Source organism: Pleurodeles waltl, chromosome 6 (genome assembly GCF_031143425.1).
Source record: "Pleurodeles waltl isolate 20211129_DDA chromosome 6, aPleWal1.hap1.20221129, whole genome shotgun sequence".
Classification (NCBI taxonomy): domain Eukaryota; kingdom Metazoa; phylum Chordata; class Amphibia; order Caudata; family Salamandridae; genus Pleurodeles; species Pleurodeles waltl.
This window is the reverse complement of record NC_090445.1, coordinates 691403671-691415988: the sequence shown is the minus strand read 5'-3', so window position 1 is coordinate 691415988 and position 12318 is coordinate 691403671.

The following is a 12318-nucleotide window of genomic DNA, read 5'->3' as shown; positions in this document are numbered from 1 at the left end:
GGCTACCTTGGACCAAGAACTAAACCCTGTAAGTGTCTTACTTACCTGGTTAACCTAACAAATACTTACCTCCCCTAGGAACTGTGAAAATTGCACTGTGTCCACTTTTAAAACAGCTATTTGTGAATAACTTGAAAAGTATACATGCAATTTTGATGATTCGAGGTTCCTAAAGTACTTACCTGCAATACCTTTCGAATGAGATATTACATGTAGAATTTGAACCTGTGGTTCTTAAAATAAACTAAGAAAATATATTTTTCTATATAAAAACCTATTGGCTGGATTTGTCTCTGAGTGTGTGTACCTCATTTATTGTCTATGTGTATGTACAACAAATGCTTAACACTACTCCTTGGATAAGCCTACTGCTCGACCACACTACCACAAAATAGAGCATTAGTATTATCTATTTTTACCACTATTTTACCTCTAAGGGGAACCCTTGGACTCTGTGCATGCTATTCCTTACTTTGAAATAGCACATACAGAGCCAACTTCCTACAGGAAACTATGGAAATATCCATGTTCTCTCAACTATATACACAATCTGTATTTAATTTACTTACAACCTTTCATCAAACAGTCGCCAAAACACTTAGAGCCACATTATGAGTTTGGCGGTTGGACCTCAAGAAGGCCATGTTGGCAGTCCTAAAAAAGCTGCCATGTTGGCAGTCTTCCAGACTGCCCTATTACAAGTTACACAAGCAGGACCGCCGACCGCCACCCAAAAAAGGCAGACCGCCAGCGGCCTAGAGGCCTGGAAATGGCGGACACCTATAACGGTCCAAACCACAGCGGCCCACGGTCACCAAAGTAATACACATCACATTGGATTAATTTGAAAATAACACAGCTGACACACATTGCCACACTGGACACACCTACAAAGGTCACTATAAAACACACCCCATCAAAGACCACAATCCTTTGCATTTACACTGCAAGACAATGAACCCTGAGCACCTTCATTTGTAGAGTACATAGATAGAAGAGGTGGAACGAACTCAGGAGCAAGGTCCGTTCCCTAGTCACCCGGCACCAGCTGCAAACCAAGAAGACTTACGGTGACCCTCTAAGTGCCCCATTACATCTCTTTCCCTCAGAAGAAAACGTCTTAACCATCCTGCATCCTGGGGGCTTGACAGGAATACCAAGGGGAATGGAGTCTGGTAAGTCACAACACTAAAAGTGTCTCCAAAATACAGTGTCATGCAGGCCCGCATGCCCACAGCTCAACTTTTGCCACTTTTACTGTCAATCTACTCACCAGCCCAGTGTTCACCTGTCCAAAGAACTCTACTGGGCAACTCATAATTGAAGTGTACTCACTTGGGGAGATGACATTTGTATAGTGTGTGCATTACAGGGACTAACATGACTCAGACTCACAGCAGTTACTGTTTTATAACTCCAGACAACAGACAAGTTGTCACGTCTCCAAATACACCTGTTTGTTACCTATCAGTTTAAGGGTATACACTTGGGGAGATAACATTTGTCAAGTGTGTGTAGTACAGGCACTGACATGACTGCAACCCCCAGCAGGCACTATTCCTGTAATTACAAACACTAGCACAGTGATCACATGCTGCAATTAATCTGTAAGTGAACTCTCAATTGAAGTGTACTCACCTGGGGAGAGAACATTGGTCACGTTTGTGTAGTAGAGAGAGTGACTTGACTGCAACTCACAGGAGGCACTGTTTCAGCAACTCAAAACACCAGAACAGTGTTTACTTGTCTAAAGACCTCTATTTGGCAACTCACAATTTAAGTTTACTGGGAGGATACCATTTGTCAAATGTTGGAAGTGAAGGGAGTGGTATGACTACTAAGGGCTGGAAGGCCCTGTGTCTGTAAAACCAAAGACCAACCCAGTGTTCTCTTGTCCAAATACCACTGTTTGGTAACTCTCAATTGAAGTGGACGCACTTGGGAGGGTACCATTTCTATAGTACAGGGAGTTACATGAATGCAACTCCCAGCAGCCCTTGTGTCTGTAACTCCAAACACCAGCACAGTGGACACTTGCCCATATACCCCTATGTCGTAACTCCCAAATGAAGTATACTCACCTGGGGGGATAACATTGGAAAAGTGTGTAAATTAGATGGAATATCCTGACTGCAACTCACACGAGGCACTGTTTCAGCAACTCAAAACACCAGAACAGTATTCATTTGTTGAAAGACCCCTTTTTGTCAACTCTCAATGTAAGTTAACTCAGCTGGGTGGATACCATATGTGTAGTGTGTGTAGTAGAGGGAGCGACATGACTGCTAAAGCCAGAAGGGTCCATCACTGTTACTTCACTCACCAGCCCAGTGTCCTCAACTCCAAAGAATCTGTTTGGTAACTCACAATTGAAGTGTACTCACCTGGGGGGATTGCGTTTGTATAGTGTATGTCCTAGAGAGAGTGACATGGCTGCAACTCCCAGCAGGCCCTCTTGCTGGAACTCTAAACACCAGACCAGTGTTCTCTTGTCCAAAGACTCCTGTGTCTTAACTCTCAATTGAAGTGTACTCAGCTGGGGGGATAATATTTGTTTAGTTTGTGTAGTACAGGGAGTTACATGACTTCAGCTCCCAGGAGGCTCTGTTACTGTCACTCCAACCACCAGTCTAGTATTCACTTCTCCAAAAACCCTTGTTTGGTAACTCTCAATGAAGTGTACCCACCTGGGGGAATTATATTTATCAAGTGTATGAAGTGTACTCACCTGTGGGAATTACGTTTATCAAGTGTATGAAGTAGAGGGAGTGACATGACTGCTAAGGCCACGAAGCTCTGTCTCTCTAACTCCAAACTCAAGCCCAGTGTTCACATACCCAAATACTCCTGTGTCTTAACTCTCAAATGACGTTTACTCATCTGGGAGGATACCATTTGAATGATGGTGGGAAGTAGAGGGAGTGACCGGAATGCAAAGCCCAATAGACCACATGTCTCTAACTCCAACCACAAAATCAGTATTCACCTGCCCAAATCCATCTATTTGTGAACTCTCAAGTTCACTCACCTGGGAGGACACCATATGAAAAATGGTGGGAAGCAGAGGGAGTGACCAGAATGCAAAGCCCAATTGACCCTGTTTCCCTAACTCTAACAACAAAAGCAGTTTAACTTGCCCAAATCCATCTAGTAGAGAAATCCCAAATGAACTCTACACACCTGGGAGCAGGACATTTGTCAAGTGTGTACAGTAGAGACAGTGACATGACTGTAACTCCCAGGAGGCACTGTTTCCCCAATCCAAAACAACACACCAGTGGTCACTTGATCAAGAGGTTTACTCATCTGGGAGTGACCAGGATATAGATCATGCCCAACTCTGGGATGTGTCGAGCTACCTAGCTCCATCTTGACCTAATAACCCAAGATGCAACTATTGAGGACAGGAAGGGCAGCTTACCTAGTGTACAAAACAATTATCCCAAAGGCCTCAAGATGCATACCCAGAATGGCAATAGCAGCAGACACATTCACATTGCACTGACCACAGGATGACTACAGTCACATATACAGTGGTGGCAAGATGACATTATAAGTCCAGCATCCCAAGTGCTAATAGTCTGCACATTTCAGCAGCTGCTTGACTTAAACGGAATTGGCATGCTTCACAAATGTCAGGTCAATACAACCAATGCCATGGGTACTTGCCACAACATGATTAACTGCAAATTAATTTTGTACAAGGTCTATGCTTAATGTAACAATACATTGTTGGAGGTAGACATCACAATATAACCAGTAACATTGTATCTTTCACATCAACAAGTCAAAGGCCACAGAAGAGACTGTCACTACCCCCCTGGATGAAGCCCTCATTGAAGAAGACACTCCTGGGTGTGGAGGATGGTCCTGGCCTATCTGGGCAACCTGGTCAGACACCAACAGTGAGTCTCATTGTGGCCATAGCAACACCTCCCAGCCCGGTTGCCTCAACATCACAGGCAGCCATTCGCCACCCCCTCAACTTGTGTATCATGCACAGTGTCTTCCATCTTGTGCCCCCCAGCCTGGATCTTGAGTTGCAGCACAACACTTTGGTCAATGAGGGTCCAGGAACCAGTGGGAGAGTGGGAGAGGACACCCTGTGGCAAGGGCACAAGGCCGTGGGGGTAGGGTGCATGAGAGGGATGCTATGGGCCAGCAGGGTGAGGTCACTGGAGCTGCTCCTGGCCAAGACACCATCAGACACGTCTTGGGGGTCTATCAGGAGTCCCAAGGCATGGTGGGCCAGGCCTTGACCGAACTCTGGCAAATCAAGCACCTACAGAGGGATATGCAATACCAGCATGGCCACCCTAACCGGGGTGATGAGGGACATTCACACAGTCCTGTGCAGGACTTATCAAAAGCAATGTTCCACTTCCTTTAGCTAATCAACACCCGACACATCAACATTGGTGCCAGCCAATGGAAGGGCGGCCCTGCCAGTCGAAGATCCTGTCCCAGACACTTCTGCCTCTGTAGCAGCAGATCCCCTCCCACCAAGCAAGTGGGGACGTCCAGGGAAGAATCCAGGCGGTGCAGATGGCAAGACACGTACCACTGCCAGCAAATGACCTCTTCCTAAAGGACCTCCTTTGTGTGCCACACATTCACACTGTTGACTGACCCTGAACCAGCTACCAGTTCCAATGGGGGAAGTACTCTGAACTTTGGACTCCCACTGTTGTGGCATCTACTCCAATGAGTTCATTCACCATGACTGACACCTTCACTTTATTGTTTACTTCTTTTCTGTCCTAATTTTATTTACTGCATTAGCATTGTAATAAATTCTCCCATCACAAACTCGTTGTCTGCTTGCTTTATTTCAACATTTTGCTATGTAGAGATGTAAGAACGTGCCATGTGAACCATATGATGAAGACGTAACTTACTTGTGCAAGGAGAGATATAACACAGTCACACAGTGTCCTGCTCAGGATTACAACCATTACACACAAACACATTAGTACAAGTGTCTGGTCACACCAAACATTTTATTATAGTGTACAGCACATAGGCTGTCCATATGTCTAGACCTTTTTGACACAAGAATGTGTGTCTCATACTGAGTCAAAGTACATGTTCCAAAGTACAGCCTCCCAGACCATGGAAGGAAGGGATTTGTCAGACATTTTCCTGTAGAATAAGCAAACATTAAAGTGGATGATATCAGCAGCTTATCACATACCACACCAAATGTAATCCAACATCACATAATCCAAGATACAGACAGATGTCAGTACACAGTCCCTGATCACAAGCCCATCATAATTAAATGACAATACATCTGGTGGTATGACACAAACATATGTCAGTGTTGTGGCACAGGCACTGTTGCCTGCAATGATGGAATACATCTACAGCTACATACAGGTCATACAAGAATAAAAGAATAGTGTTTAGGCAATGTGAAGGGTGAATGACTTGGTCGCATGCTATGTCTACGTATTTCATGCCCACAATGGCACACATGATGCAATCAGCCCACCACAGCACACAAAATAAGTCCAATGTGCACTTCTGACCTTCCACACAAACACCGTGCAAGCTGTCTTGGCACAGGTATCATAAACCCCAAGTCTGTGACTCACATTACCTTTAACAATCTACGTCCACTTTGTATGTCAAAATAGTATCAGATACCTGCCAATTTCACAACTTTAAAATGCCCACATGAGATGTCATGGTAAAGGTACCTGTAAAAAGACAAAACAAGGAGTATAGGCTTGAAAACATACCTATTACACAAATCACGTAGCAAGCAACTGGAAATGTAATTACATTGTAAGGAAACTGACACAAAGCAACATCATCAATGTGGGGATGTGTCAAAGGATAACTGTTCAAGCAGCCTTTGTCTGAATATTGCAGGGTATCAGCTCCCTAGTTGTTGCTAAAACACTCAACCCCACACATTCTCATAACTACAGTTCATTGTACAGTCACAGTCATTAAATCACTTGACATACTTGCACTCGTGAAAAGTAGCTGTTGATGAAATCTTCCTGCAAGTCAGCTCCTTCCTCTTCACCACTGTCATCCTCACTTGGCATTTCAGGATTCTCACCCGGTGGCACTGTAGGCTCCCCCTCCTCTGGGATGTACGGCATATTCCTTTGCAGGGCAATGCTGTGAAGCATGTAGCATTGCACAGTGAGCTGACACACGTTTCCTGGTGAGTAGAGGAGGGCTCCACCAGTCCTGTCCAGACACCTAAATCTGGCCTTCAGGAGCCCAAAAGGCTGCTCCACTACCCGCTGTGTTCTTCCATGGGCCTCACTGAAGCGGACTTCCTGTGGCATAGTTGGATTTCCTAGTGGCATCAACAACCAAGGATGGTCTGGATATGCGGAGTCTCCTATAAAGGAATGAGATGTGTGCAACAGTGAGGCACTCACTTCATAATTCACACGGGCACACACACACAATCAGGACAGATGTGATTTACCAACCAACAAGGCCCTCTCTGGTTTTAGTTGTGACATCGGCTGGGGTATGATGCTGTTCTGCATTATGAAGGAATTATGGGCTGAATCCAGATAATGGGCACACAGATGTGAAATGTAGAGATCCGCCAAACAGACAAATTGCAAGTTAATGGAATGGAAGTTCTTTCTCTTACATTAACGGCCCCCACCACATGTGGGATGGTCAGAAAACCATAAAAGTCAGCCTTCACCAGATATAGCTGTCAAGGGGTTTCAACATTGCTGAGAGGACATCCTTCAATACTAGAGTGAACATAGGCTGATACATACCAGCAGATAGGGCCACTGTATGTTGGAAGGAGCCTGTGGTGATGAAGTGCAAAACTGATGTGACTTGTACAATGGGTGGTATGCTGGTTGGATAACTAATAGCTGGAATCAGATCTGGATCCAACTGATGACATAAGTCCACTATTGGTTGACTGTCTTTGTTGTAATACGTTATTATGTGCCTTTGCTCCATGGTTTGGAGGTCTGGCAGTGGAAGGTAGACAGGAAATTGTTGCATCCTCCCTCTCCTTGGGTACCTGTGGATGACAAGACATGATTTCAAACATTAGTCAGTGTGTCTACAACAAAATACATGATGCATGTCAATGATATCATGTATCAAAGCATTTCTGACTGGATAGACATAGCATCCTGTACTGTACACATCACAGCTGAAATAACACAAGGTTTACACGTGCCCCCGTGGTTTTCAACACATATGTCCACAACATGGATATGGACCAAATTCAAAGAAGCGTGACACGATTTCCCCTCAAAATGTGTCTGTATATCCCAACCGCCAAAATGACCATCAGCTGTGGTGGACTGTGCCCCACTTTTAAATGCCATCTGTGCCCTGCAACATACTACAATGGTGTTTGAGTAGTAGGACCTACATGACAAGACAGGATAAGTATGTTTGTGAGGTTAAAAACCCTTTTTTGCAGGTATGACAGATTTTAAAACCCAATATAGTATTTCAGGCTGCCAAAATGATGGCTGCCTGACATACTCAACTGGATGTTAGGAACTGCCTGCGACCGCCAGCGGAAGTCGTCATGGGGATAGGCGGTTTTAACCGTGGCAGACACAGTCATAGGCTAACATTGTTGCTAGTGGCAGTTGCGGGCCAATGACTGTGTCCGCCAGAAATTATGACCGCCTACGAGGCGGACGTGTCCACCATGTTCTGTAGATTCCTTCACTTGACTTCTGACACTGTTGCCAGCAACACCTCCATGACCTGCGCTGCTGTGTGCTGCCTCTGGGAGAAATCATGCCACGTCCAGCAGGTGATGGGGTCCCTGCCTTCTCTCCAGAGAAGCAGGAGAGGATGGTGACTGAGGTCCTACCCCTGTATGAACAGCTCTATTACTCATCAATCAGAAGAGCAGGTAAGCATCTTGTGCACAATTGTCTCTGTAATTCACCATCCTTTCCCTCCTCACAGGCCAGATTGTGCCCATGTGTGTCTGTTGTTGAAGTCTGTGTGGCATCAATGGATGGACAGTGTGCAGGTTTGGTTGGCCAGTGCCATATGTTAAGCTCGGTCACAGTGTGTTGTGTGAGGTTTTTGGGGTCCTAGATCGTCCTTGTGTTGGATGCACATAACTAGGTAAGAAGACATTACTGCCATCCACTGATTGTTGTAAATGTCAGCTTGAGCTGTGTATGCATTTTGTATGAGTCATTTGAGAATCATGTGAGCAATGTGTATAGTGCCACAGATCTTTCAACCCACATCTGGCCTTGCTACACTGTTGTGTGGAAGGCATATCATGACTCACTCTACCCTTCAGGTTGCCACACACACCACATGCCAAATTGCTGTTGGCCACATGATGTGCTGTCATGCATCGAAGTGATGGGAATGGCGTGTCATGTAAGTTCTGTCTGCTCAGCCTGGAGACCAAGCCTGTCAAATGTATCTCCTAGTATGGGACCTAGTCTAGGCTGTAGAAGAGTCACTGTGGCTATGCAGCTGTGGCAGTGTGCCCACTCCCATACCACAGCAGATCCTGGCATATGGCCAATATGATGCCCAATTGGCAAAACCTACCCTGAATGCCGCATTTCTTTGACTAGATTAGGAATGGGTACAGAGGTAAATCATTAATGTAGTCCATACGTGCATTTAGTATAATTGTCAATGTGTGTCTTAGACTCCATGCATGTCCCTTACTCCCATTGCTCTGGTGTCACCATCACACAGGTCACATTTGTCCTGTACAGTCGTATTGCATAACTGACAGTCCCACAGTGCAGACAGTGTGTTGATTTCTTGGAGGCCATGATGTGTGACTCAGTAGCTTGGTCACATAGCAGAAACTGTACAATGCATGCTGTTGTTTGTTGGATGCCATCTCTGTAGGATAGACACATATGTCCTAAGGAGTGTCCTGTGGTACAGGTACATACCATGGAACCCACCCCCAGAAGTGGCATGAGTCAGCATTTTTTTATTCCACGTGTCCACACATGGACAAGGAAGGCACTTTCTGTACCCACCATACGAGCCCCTTGATTGTTACTCATGTGTAATGTTGACGTTTGTACTCTGGCAGTTGCCTGTAGGGACTCTATGCAGTGAGTCATTCTCACAGTGTGGATGTGTTGGTCCATTCATGCCTAAGGAGTTTACCCTTCAGAAGCCACATAGGTTTGTAGTGTTTCATTGTGGCTCACATCACAGTGCAGGTGCTAGAGCATGGGCTACCTGATGTCAGTAAGCTTGCTTAGTCATTGTAGGCCATGAGCATAAAAGTGGATTAGTCTGCAGATGCAAATACATATGTCTGTAGTCAGGTCCCGGTACTTAGTGGCTTTTGTGTTTCACACTTGAGGGGTATTAACATATATAAAAGACCTAGCTTGGTGTTACTGACATGTGTGACTCAACCATTTGTGAGGAAACTTGTGCTTGTAATCTCTTGATTTGTGACTTGTGGATCCATGCAGGTCAACGCTCATCAAAAAAAGGAACTACGGAGGGCCTTCGCCAAGAAGGAACGAACCCTGGGGGTCCACAGCTGGCGGAGCATACACTGTCGGAAGAGGTGGGAGGACCTGAGACACTGGGCCCAGAAGATCGCAGAAGTCCAGCTGGAGATGTCCTCCCAACATGGGCAGGATACTCATTGGACCATGACCCCCCTAGTGGCCCGCATTCTGACAGTGGCCTAACCGACCTTGATGGGCATTTGAGCACAGCAGCCACAAGAGGGTGAGTACAGGGCATATTACTGCCTGTCACATTGCTAAGTGAATGTGTTAAGTTCTGACAGCTCCCCCTGACGATTTGGGATGAGCCATGTATAACACGTACATGAGTTATTGTTTGTGTAGACATGTCATGTGTTGTATACTGATGTGCCTTGCCTATTTGTTCAGGGACCTATGACACAACTGTGTACAATCCACAAACAACTTGCTATCCAGGGACACCATATGCCTGTGTACATTGATCAATCAAGTACTGTTTTTTGCTATAGTGATTGCAAATTCAGTGCAACAGACCACTACTCCTCAGTGTTACAGGCCAAATGTAAGGAAGCGATGAATCACTGTCCTCAGCCACGTGTCTTGTGAAATTAGTATTTTGGCATCTGCCACTCAGAGACTAGTTGTCTTCAGCATATGACGGGTGCTGGAGCTTCACTACTGTCTGTAATGTGAAGATGACCATCATACATGTGACAGAGCATACATTGTTCTTTGGGTGCAGCTACAGATCAATACTTTCCCTTCGTAAGTGGGGAATGCCCATTGACATGATTTATGTGCCATCACTGTTGCCAACATTCCTCATGCCTGCATGTCAGCATGTGTCCCTTTCTCTTTACCAAAAAATTTGTAAGCTGCTGTATCATGCATGATCTACCTGTGTTGATGGGATGATGTTTGAATTCCCTCACATATGTGTGCATGGCAGCCTATGTGTAGAATAAGACATTTACAATGGGGGTACATTTAGGGGGTTATTACAACTTTGTAGGAGGTGTTAATCCGTCCCAAAAGAGACGGTAAAGTGACGGATATACCACCAGCCGTATTACACGTCCATTATATCCTATGGAACTCGTAATACGACTGGTGGTATTTCCGTCACATTTGGGACGGATTAACACCTCCTCCAAAGTTGTAATAACCCCCTTAATATTGTGTCACATACAGGAGTGTGTCACCATTGTTTATTGGCTGATACTCTCACGCGTCATAGCATGTCATTTGGCATGTACAACTCCAGTAGCAATGAGCGACATGACAGGTAGTCCTAGAGTATTTAGCCACAATATACATTTCTATGCCATTGATGTAGAATCATATAGCAAAGTGCTTAGCACATGTGGAATGGGTAGGGTTTGTTACCTGACTCTTGGCATGCTTCATGGAGTGACTTTTAGTTATGTTGAGATCACATTGTTGGGTACAAGCATTCATCCACAGACATCTGGGTTTGCTTGAGAATGGAGACAATGATGTAGCTTCCAATTGGGCAACATGTTGAGGGTCTTCTACAAGTACTTGCAGATCTCTGGGCCTGTCCATCATCCAAGGTACTAATGGTGTCTACTGATGCACTCAGAGTATGTCATTGTAGGGGGTGATAGACATTAGTGGTGATTTCCCTGGGGCTTGCTGATTCATTGTGTTGTGTTGTTCAAAGACATATCTCTCTGACATATTGCACATGATGTCTACAGTGTTCATTTTCATACCAAATGTGTGGCCTTTCTGAGCAACTACCTCCATGACTCCACAGGGATAAATAGCACTTGTGGAACTGCTTCCAGTGTGACATGAATATTCTTGTTACCTTCTGCAGGCTATTGTACTTTTGTCAGCAAAATGACGGCATTTTGGAGCATCATTTCTTAATGTTGGGTCATTATGAATGTGACAAATAGATGTATGCATTGCTTTGTGTGGGATCTGTGGGAATGCAGTTGCCATTGGTCTACTATTGTATGACAACAGATAACTGAGGTATGCTCCTTGGGGCAAAGCATTGAGGGTGATGAAGTCTCCTACTAGTTCAATAGTTACAATGATTGTACATCTTCAGCCATGCAATTGTAGCTGTCTGAGATCCTGATTTTCCAGTGGGCAACTGTTGACCTGTTGACATTTCAGTTGGCATGAATGCATATGGTATGGCACATGCATGGGCCATTTAGGTGGAGTTTGTTGCTGGGATCTACTTGACATCATGTTAATGTGTGCTAATCAGAGCTGTTGTTCATGGACTTGTGATAACCCTATTTCTCTTTATATTTGCAGCATCAACCTAGGGAAGCAAAGGAGACAGGGCACAGCTGAGTGGGGCACATCTGGCCATGGGACCTCGGGTCAAGACTCCATTGACACAGAGGGACCCAGTGTCCCGGAGGGAGAGGGGGCTCCATGAGGGAGACCAGATTAACACCCTCTTCATCATTGGGTTCTTCTTTCAGTGGCCACTCCTTAGTGGTGGCGGACCCATGGGGGGCACCTCATACCATCTTTGTCCACCACCACAGTTCTGTCGCCACCCTCCCTGTTGCTCCCCACCCAGCGGCAAAGGAGATGCTCACCCAAGAGAGTGGGCATCTCCTTTGCTGCAGGCACCTACGCCCCAGCCCCTGTTACCCCTGCTGCCCTCAGTGAGGAGGCTATTGACCTCCTGAGGAGTATCTCTGTGGGTCAGTCATCCATTGTGAATGCCAGCCAGGGATTAGAAACCCAACAGCAGCAGACCAATGCATTCCTGAAAGGTATTTATGGTGCAATGTCTGGCCTACAGAGATATTTTCATGCTCTGGCCTCCACACTGATGGCAGCCAGTCACCCCCAC